Here is a 10,773-nt window from a genome sequence, read left to right on the forward strand (position 1 = left end):
GAACTCTGCTATACTAGTACCCGACTGCAAAGCTGCAATGAGCCGGCGAAGCCAAAGCCTCTTGCCACTATTTTACTCATCACTATGGCATCAGTAGGTTAGGTAGTTGGTAGTAGGTAGGTGTAGTAGGTACCGTACCTAGTTCAAAATGACACCATTTGCATTCTGGATGAGATTAAAATTTATAAAATTTACTTCTTGATTAATTCGGTGAATTCCGTCTCAACTTCGGATATTTCCGGCCGTGAAACACGATCCCCTACGGCCGCGAGATTTCTAAAAAATAATTCTTCGTCAATTTTAGAATATTTCACGCCGTTTTCAGCCTCCAAAACGCGGTAATAAGCTTTTTGAAATATTTTTTCAAATGCTCGAATCTCATTGGTTCCGGTAATTGGTGACGATTTTCGTTGAAGATAACCAGGGCCCGTATGGGCCCGGGGAACGAGGTTGGTCTTAAAGTATTTTAATTACAAATTAGAGGTGCTTAACATTGTGAATCAAACAAAGACGGGTGAAACAAACTCCTATTGAACTTTTTCGCAATTTTTTTATGCATACTTCCGCATCCGGAAGATGGCAGCCTCCATTGAGTGATTTGGTTTTTGAAATATTTTTTCAAATGCTCGAATCTCATTGGTTCCGGTGTTTGGTGACGATTTTCGTTGAAGATAACCAGGGCCCATGCGGGCCGAGGTTGGTCTTAAAGTATTTTAATTACAAATTAGAGGTGCATAAGATTGTGAATCAAACAAAGACGGGTGAAACAAACTCGTATTGAACTTTTTTCAATTTGTTATGCATACTTCCGCATCCGCAAGATGGCGGCCTCCATTGAGCGATTTGGTGCGTCAAAGCTTCGAAATTCTCAAGCCAAGGGATCCAGCAAAATCTGGCTTTCCAACATAATACGTACGCATTCATTGACAACACCCGGCTTCGCCGGCTATTAAGATCAGTGGACTGGTATGCACTGATCACTACTGTCATAGACGTTACTTAACGTAGCTTGTACGTACGTGTATTTGATGTTTATTATTTTTATTTTTGCATACCAATGGTCATCTTGATGATGAATGATGATGAATGAAATGATGAATTGCGAAAGATGATGGGACTACAGCTTGTGATGGATGCTGTGAAGAGAAACAGGTTGAGATGGTTTGGTCATGTGTTGAGGAAGGATGAAAGTGACTGGTTGAGAAGAGTGATGGAAATGAATGTAGAAGGAAGTAGAGGACAGGGAAGACCGAGAAAGACTTGGCTAGAGATGGTCGACGAAGAAATGCGGGCAAGGGGGTTAACAAGGGGAGATGCAGAAAATAGGGCAAAATGGAGAAGATTGTCATGGGGACCGCAAGGCTAACCCCCGCTCTTGCAGGGAAAATGGCCTTAAAATGCCTGTTGTTGTTGTTGTTGTTGTTGTATACCAATGGTCATCTTACTATAATTCACCAAATGTCTGTCAGTCCATCCGTTCCCAGGTACCACAAAAACAGCTGAACCGATCGCAACGATATTTTGGGTGGGTAATCCTGGGATCCCCTGGAGTAAAATAGGGTATATTGTTTTTCCAATTTTTCCAATTCCCAATTTTCCAGTTTTTCCAAACACGATGGAGTAATATTTACCGATATGAACAGTGATGTGGCTTTTATTGAAATTCTACAAATACTTTTAGATTTTGATGAGAATTATGAACCTGCCGCGAATGCGGAAGTGGACAGATTACGGCAATGAGCGGGTTTGATAATATCCCAATACAACCGTCATTTAAAACAGTATTTTGTTAAAGTATCAATTGATGATTGGAATTGAGTGGATACAATTACGATTTTGAATTCGTAATTGTGTTCACCCAACTGTACGGAACTTCACATCAGGATTTAAATATTTGTTTATGTCACGAATGTTGTTAAAAGTTTATTTTTTATATTAATGCTATTTAATTTGTAATTGGAGTTATGCTGTTTGGAATGAAAAAAGAGATATCGAGTTTAAGTGAATGACGAAATGCCATGATGGTTTCTACTTTCTAAACGTGAAATTCGCGGATCGCCATATGCAGATTCGCCACGAACTCACGATCGATGTTTCTATACGTGAACGTACCCATTTTTTTGCGAACGGGTACGTTTTTCATGGAAGTCCTTCACAAATTTGTTGTCCATGTCTGACGTGCGACTGAAGGTGCTACAGGAATGTGGAATTTATTGGTTTCATGCTTTAGCATTCGCCATTTCTCCATTGTCTGTTTGCTTCCGGCCTCCCACCCGTGCGTAGCACGGGTACCTCACTAGTGAACCTAATCTGAAATTTGAATTTTTATTTCCACCAAGTTTAGGCCAAAAGAACTCACTCAATAACTCACGGGTGGGTAAAGGCTCCAAAAAACACCCAAATATATTTTGGATATATCGTGATGAAATCTACAATAATCAAGCAAAATATTTTGGTTTTTTTTTTTTTGTTTTTTTGTTTTTTGTATACAAGATCGAGGCTCGTGAAAGAGCGAACATTAATCACACAGAAAGACAAACCGACACATAAAACAAATAACATCGGGAGCGGTAGACAAGATGGGGAGAGAGGGGGAAGGACACAAACACAACATTTGAGAGCAGGGACCGAGAGACATGGAGACATCGAGAGATCTGTGGGAGGGAGAGGGCTTTGGGGGGGAGGCATGGGAAGGGGGGGGGGGTGGGAGAGGGTTTTGAAGAAGGGGGGGTTTGATGGATTTTGAATTTTTGGCCGATTTTTAAACCCCTCGCGGATTTTAAAGTTGCATTGGTCATGAATTCCAGCACTGCTTATTGCCACTTTGGCATTATATACCATATAAATCACAATGTCAGTTTGTGTGTTTTGATATTTTGCTTGATTCTTGTAGATTGTACAGATATCTGTCCCCCTTCATAAGGGACGATTTTGAAGGCCAATCTTTTAACATGAATGTGTGTTCACTGCTGTCTATTTTTGACGATAAAACAAACTCGAAAAACATTTTTCCATGAAAGAGTAATTATGTCTCTTCTATTGGAATTGTAGACGGTGGCTTGCAAACCGAGCCTCAACGGCGGTGTACAGAAGCGTTTTTTTAAATAACAATAAATACAAGGCGCAGGAAGGTGAAATTCTCTGAACATGATGCAACGTATTAGCACACCAGACACTAGGCCCAGGCTTCAGACTTTGGCACGCTCACGAAGCTGCACCGTCAAATAAACTGTTCCAACCTGTCATTGTTGATGGGCTTTTATACTAGTAGTACCATATAGTCCAAACCAAACTGGTGTTTTTCTTCAGTTTTGTACTGTCTATGTTTAGATTTGGAATAAAAAGTGACAGTGGGGTGTTTCCAGTGGCACTTGGTTCGAGCTAAGCGTGGTTATGAACTTGTGTGGGGGGAAGTGAAACTAAAAGTGTTTCACAACAGTTTAAAGACTGGTCCTTACAAAGGTTCTTACAGCAGTGGCCTGAATAACTGTGCATGGTCTACAATCAGCCTTGTCGCTGCCAGTGAATGGACTTTCAACCTTGTTGGAGTGCCTCCTGTGAACATGGCAGGCTTGATGTATATATTTATTTAATGGATGTCTGCAATCGGAAAGACGATGCCATGCGTCTTTGCCAAGTAATGGTTACCAACTTTTGGTAAGACTTGTCGGCTTCCGCATAATCATTTTTTTCCCAATCAATTTCCAATCTATCTCGCGGGTAAAATGTACCATCCAGAGAAACCCGAAGTTGTTTCACCTTAGCATTATCACTCAGCACATTATTCTTATCAGTACCTTAATCTCCATCCGGTTTCTTGAAAATGAGCCATGGGTATCGTGGCTTTCCTTGAAGAACACCCAAATTCCAAGTGTAGGTAGTGTGTTCCAGTTTAACGTGTTGACATCTTCTTTTAAGGTATGATACATTTAGCGGTTTCTTTGAGTTAAGTATTCTATTCAACATGTCTTCCGTTTTAATATTAGGAGTATGTTCACGAATATACCAACACATTTCATCAATAACAAATTTATTATTATCACCAAAAGCATTAGCAGCCCCAAAAAGCAATCTACTTACATTATCATTCCTTTGTAGTTGAAATCTAATTTTAAGACCATACAAAACTTTATCATAATCACAAAATCCAAATATACCCTTAAGGGGAACTGCTACGGTAAAACTATTGTCTGCTTTTGTTTCATCATTATACATTGACTTTCTTTGACTATAACCAGGGTCTGTGTTTGTACCCGTTGACATATCAGGAATAATACCTTCAACAGCTCCCTCACCCATTCTATCACTAAACGAATATCATGTAAATTTCATCATTTCAGATGTAGCAGAGACATAATCAACCGCTTCAACCTCTTGTGTGCCAATATATAAACGAATAATATCAAACATTTTCCAGAATAAATCATTTACGAGTGCAGCATTAGTGTTATTCGCAGCCTTAGTGAGTTTAAATTTGCACAACAAGAAACTATCAGCTAGATTCAAGTAAGTTTGTTGATTATTTATTTAAAAACTTTTTGTTCTGTTTGAATTCCAGTCTGTTCCTGTTATAGCATTTACCTTAAGTCTTCCTTTTTAGTGGAGTTTGAAATGATAATCGTATCATCCAAATCATAGATACTATCAATCGCTTCCATACTTGCATTTATTTAGTTTTTAAAAAAAGATGCTAAAACTTTTGAAACCCCGACTCAAGTATTTGAATTATTTTTCGTCGTTCTTGGGGAGACAAATGAGTTTTGCCTTTCTTAATTTATTTGATTGCTTGTAATTTATGAGACTCATTTTGAGCATCTTTTATACTCTTTATAGCACCTGCTACATTTCCCACGGCAGAAGCAGTAGAACCAATTATGTCTTTATGTTTAAGAATGGTTGAACCAATACCCATTAGATGATTAGAGTGTCAATTATCCCATCTCCTTTATTTCTAAATTGATGTCCTATACCACATTGTCTCTTAAGGTTTATAGTGTCCTCTGCCAAGAAACATACCTTCACCCTTATAGTATGGTGAAAGGAACATCCCATCCCCATCTTTTGTCATTATTTTATGTTTTACCAATTCATGTTTCCTCACAATCATCATATTTATTTCTTAGAAAACTTCACATAGGTGAATTCTGATGGATATAATTTCTTCATTGAAGGAAATCATATGATTATCTTGATCGGTTATCCTAAAATTTACTCTGTGTATGGTTTTTCCTGACAGGTAAATAGACAAGATTTTTTGGTTCCATATTGAATTTATAACCAATCGGGGTTGAGTATGCGCTGAATGAAAATATTGTATTTGTTCTTATTCCATCATTATAAGCACCATCAATCAAATCACAATTAATTAATACCAAATTTATACCAGAGGATATTTGAATAACATTATCACTGTAAAACGTCCCTTTAGTTTCAATCTTTTTTGAAGAGAAACCCAATAGCTCTCTGAATGAATTATTTATCGTGAAATCAACGTTATAATTATTTTTAAGTTTAATCGTTGATTTTGAAGTATGTTTTTCAAAATCTATTGCAATATTTTTCGGTTCATCACCTTGTTCTTTCATAATATGGGAAATTTCAGAAGATATTTGGGAAATCTTGTATGCTCCAGGTGAAACTGTTATCGTTTTATATCCACTTCCTGGATTATAACTGAACTTGTTGTGTTTGTCTGTGATATTAAACAAGGTATTAGAAGTTTCCATTGACAATAAAGATGCCTCATATTCTTTTGCGGGGTCAAGTTTTAGTGGGTAAGGGAATGAAGACGTGTAATCATGTGTCGTGAAATTATAACTAAGAATTGTGCTTCTCATCTTATTTAATATGTAATAAAATATCTTTGCATTGACATTTATTTATTATTTTCATATTCATCAACTGGTCTCAAATAGGCTGAGACTTCATTAAAACAATTGTTGTGTCCAGCCTTTTTACTACCTAACAGCAATAATAGCCTATTAACTAATTGTAATGGGTCATTTGGAAGAAAACTAACATCTGAACCAAGTTTACTTAAAGCATCAATAATATGTTTCTCCTTCTCATTCTTCTTTCTTTTACCAGCAACATAAACCCCATAATCAAGTGAGTTTAGTAAATTAATATATACTCTATCATCTTCATTTTTTATATTCAATGGTTCATTGAAATATGTTGAATCAGTACCAGGACCTTTTTTTCCTCGGCTTCCATCTTTTGTTAGAAGAAACAATACTCTTGGAGTTCATTTAACAGGTGGCCGAGCAGAACTGAAGAATCTCAAATTATCATTAAATATCAATACCTTCTCTTTAACAAGATAGAATATTGCTGTTTCTTCTGTTAGAATGAGACCCGCTATGGTTTTTGAATCCGCTGAATATTTGTTGTTTGAAATAGCCTTCAGAGCATAATCGGGAGGTTGATTTATCTCCTTCAGTTGTTGAAATAATCCATCATCATATTCTAATTCTCCTGTATCTCCAAGTTCTTGCTCTCTCATTTCACTAAAATCATCTAACATTTGGAAGTTTTTTGGAGTATATTCTATCGCAGGAATTATGGAGGGTTGAGAAGTTTTTAAAAGTGGTTTTAAAATTTATCTTGTTTTCTTTCAAACGCTTCTTCACCCGTTAGTTTCTGTCTCCGTTTCTTCTTTATCTCTTCCTGCTGCTTTACAATTTTTGAAACCAACTCTTGATGTTCCTTAAACCTTCTTGCTCTTTCTTGTACATTCATTTTCTGTATTTATTTATTGAAGAATACAATTTATTGAATTGTAAAGGTCAATGGGGAAATTTTCTTTTTCTTTATCATTAAAGTAGATGTGTTCAAATAAATCCTTTTCTTTAAATATTTTATCAAACCCTTTATTAGCATAACGAGTTGTAATTTCTTATTCGCTAATACTAGTATCTCTGCTTTTCATACATTGGCGTTGAGTTTCTTCATCAACATCAAAACCGGATGATAAAACCTTAACTCCAATATCATTCAGATGTTTCATAATTTGTCTCATTCCTTCTGGATTAGTTTCTAAAATCCCAAGACCACCAGATTTTAGTTTATTTAACTTACTCTTACAATGTCAATATTTTGTTGTGCCAAGAGAGACCTCCTCAAATATTTGACCTTCATTTCTCAATCACATATGCTCCTCCATTGAAATGTAGTAATAATCTTCACCTTCTACTTCTCCTGGTCGCATTGCTCTGGTCGTTGTAGATACAATACGAATCATATGGTGTTTAAAAAAACAAAAACTTGCAATCTTTTCATTTTTACTATTCAAGAGCATAGATTTATGAAAGTTTTTTTCCTGAAGCAGATTTACCCACAAGATTAATAATAACTAGCCGAAACCCGTGGAACATCCACGGAAGGGAGGATGTGGTGTATGGATAGAGTGTACCATTATGGATGGCATAGGGGATTTGCTTGTCCGAGTAAGAGTTAGGAAGAAAGATGAGAATGAAGAGTGCATATATGAACAACGATCACCGACACCGGCACAAATGCATGCTCTGGATTGTCCACTTAGTGGACGGCTTGCTTTCGCCTTCGCCTGTCCAATCAGCGGACGGCTTGCTTCGCCTTCGCCCAGCAGACGCCAATACGATGGCGTCGTAAGATGGCGTCGTATCGGCAGTTAATCGGATGCTTTTGGGCCCCAACGTCAGCTAATTCAGATTTTTCGAGTATGGCTGTGCGTGATAAACAAAGAGTGCGGTTCGTAGATCGTAAATCCATTAGTGCCGTGGGCATCGGGTCACTGGGTGCGGCGTAAAAGGGATAACAAAGTCGAGTCCTTACGCTATTATTATATAGACTAGCCGAAACCCGTGGAACATCCACGGAAGGGAGGATGTGGTGTATGGATAGAGTGTACCATTATGGATGGCATAGGAGATTTGCTTGTCCAAGTATGAGTTAGGAAGAAAGATGAGAATGAAGAGTGCGTATATGAACAACGTATTTATTGCAATCTACTTAAATGACAACGCTACGATATACTTTTGAAAAATGAATGGATTCGTAATAGGAATCGGCATAGCACCACTCTGGGATTGTCCACTCAGTGGACGGCTTGCTGTCGCCTTCGACTGTCCAATCAGCAGACGGCTTGCTTGGCCTTCACCCAGCAGACGCCAATACGATGGCGTCGTAAGATGGTGTCGTATCGGCAGTTAATCGGATGCTTTTGGGCCCCAACGTCGGCTAATTCAGATTTTTCGAGTATGGCTGTACATGATAAACAAAGAGCGCGGTTCGTAGATCGTAAATCCATTCGTGCCGTGGGCATCGGGTCACTGGGTGCGGCGTAAAAGGGATAACAAAGTCGAGTCCTTACGCTATTATTATATAGACTAGCCGAAACCCGTGGAACATCCACGGAAGGGAGGATGTGGTGTATGGATAGAGTGTACCATTATGGATGGCATAGGGGATTTGCTTGTCCGAGTAAGAGTTGGGAAGAAAGATCAATTTTCACTTGTGCAAAAATGCTACTCACAATTACATCGCCTGTGCGTCGGCCTGTGATTGAGCCAGAGAGTTGGCCTGTGAGTCAACTTCCTTTCCAATGTCTGCAAGAGTTGAAATACTGATTGTGAATGTGTAAAATTATATGAAAGAAGAACATTCATATCAATAGACGATGCCATCGAAAAGGAGAGCAGCTGTCCATAGAAAAGGATGTCTGACTTATCAATTTGACATTTTTGCACAGGAAATGACAAACAAAGAAACAGTTCATTTCCATCGGGTAATATTATGATGAGAGATCAGCCGATACCTTTATTATGTCCATCAGCATCCATGGCACTTAGAAAAAAAAACGTGGCATCAGCCAGCTGCAGCCAACTATCACGTACCATCTCGAAGTCAATGCCATCCTTTTATCTCTTCGTATACAACTCACTGATCGCAACGTCACTCCATTTAACTTTATTAAAATGACGATAAAGACGTGAAACCCGTGGAACATCCACGGAAGGGATATCGTTCGTCTGTTTTCAGCTCGTTATCTTTAAGCTTCCTTACGTCTCGCCACCTGCTACACCTCTCTGAGTTACGAGGATTTATGCAACGCACCCCGAGTATCGCAACGTCACTCCATTTAACTTTATTAAAATGACGATAAAGACGTTTCCTTATATATCCTAATTTCAAATGTTCAAGGGAATAAAAAAGCTTCCTTACGTCTCGCCACCTGCTACACCTCTCTGAGTTACGAGGATTTATGCAACGCACCCCGAGTATCGCAACGTCACTCCATTTAACTTTATTAAAATGACGATAAAGACGTTTCCTTATATATCCTAATTTAAAATGTTCAAGGGAATAAAAAGACCATTTGGTTCACACCACCCATCACACCACTCGACTGTCCAATCAGCGGACGGCTCGCATCGCCTTCGCCCAGCAGACGCCAATACGATGGTGTCGTAAGATGGCGTCGTATCGGCCGATAATCGGAGGCTTTTGGGTCCCAAAGTCGGCGAATTCAGATTTTTCGAGTATGGCTGTACGTGATAAACAAAGAGCGCGGTTCGTAGATGGAAAATGCATTAGTGCCGTGGGCATCGGGTCACTGGGTGCAGCGTAAAAGGGATAACAAAGTCGAGTCCTTACAGTATTATTATATAGATAGTTGTCATTTATGTATGTAATTATTTATAAAATATAAAAATATCAGTTCGTATCTCATCTTGTTTCACAAGAATATATTTATATTTTCCAGTCGTGTGTTTCAAGTATGATTAACTGAGATAAATACAATTACAAGAAGAATGTCTCCCTCTTGTATAGTAGCTATCCATAACCGTTTGGTTTCTCATTAAAACAATCATCAAAGTTAACGAGGTTCTTTATTTTATTTATCTAAATCTTGGGGTGAAGGTATATCATCACTGAGATGTATTATCACTGAGAATACAAGTTATGGGTTTTGATTTCGGTTTTGATTTCTGTCTATCACAAAATAGTTGTATTATATCTTCAATGTTATAATCATTTAGTTTGTTTTGACGTTTAAATAAACCGATTATATCTTCCTTTTGAAGACCCCCATTAAAACCTTGTGATAGTAGTTGATACTCTGGTTGAAAACTTGACTTTGTGAAAATTATTAAATTATCATAATCTAAAAAGTTGGGGGTAAGGAGCATCCTTAAAAGCAAACAGGTTTTTCCACATCCGCTTGAACCAACTATTAGACATCTTAATGAATTTGGAAACTTTTTATGGTTGTTAAATTTTATCTTGTTTTTCCAAACGGGTCAAAAATTATTCATTTATATATTTGGAAAACAAGTCATCTAATTTTTTATGAGCTTTTTTTTAGAAACTCTATGTTTTATGCTGAGTTCAGGTTTAATTTCAAGATAATTCATTATTTTATTTATATAATATCTTGTGTTGATATTTCCCTGAAAATGACAATCGTGAATAGGAAATAACATCAATCCTTGAAGCATTACCATAATTTTATCAATCTCTTCCATTGTAAGGAAAGGTGTATTATCACCCTCATATTCATGTTCATTTCATGAATGAACTATTATTAATGATGTTCATTTCTATTATTAATCTTGTAAAGTAATTCATTTTTGGTGTAATTTTAAAATAGTTATATTTCTTTTGATATTTTTATCTTCATTAATTAAAAGATAATCACAGAATAAACAATGTTTCTGGGCTTTTGACTCTGTATTTAATCCCACTTTATCACAAGCCGGACAATTCTCTAATTTATCATATGGAGAATCA

Source organism: Myxine glutinosa, chromosome 2, assembly GCF_964187855.1.
Source record: "Myxine glutinosa chromosome 2, kmMyxGlut1.1, whole genome shotgun sequence".
Classification (NCBI taxonomy): Eukaryota; Metazoa; Chordata; class Myxini; order Myxiniformes; family Myxinidae; genus Myxine; species Myxine glutinosa.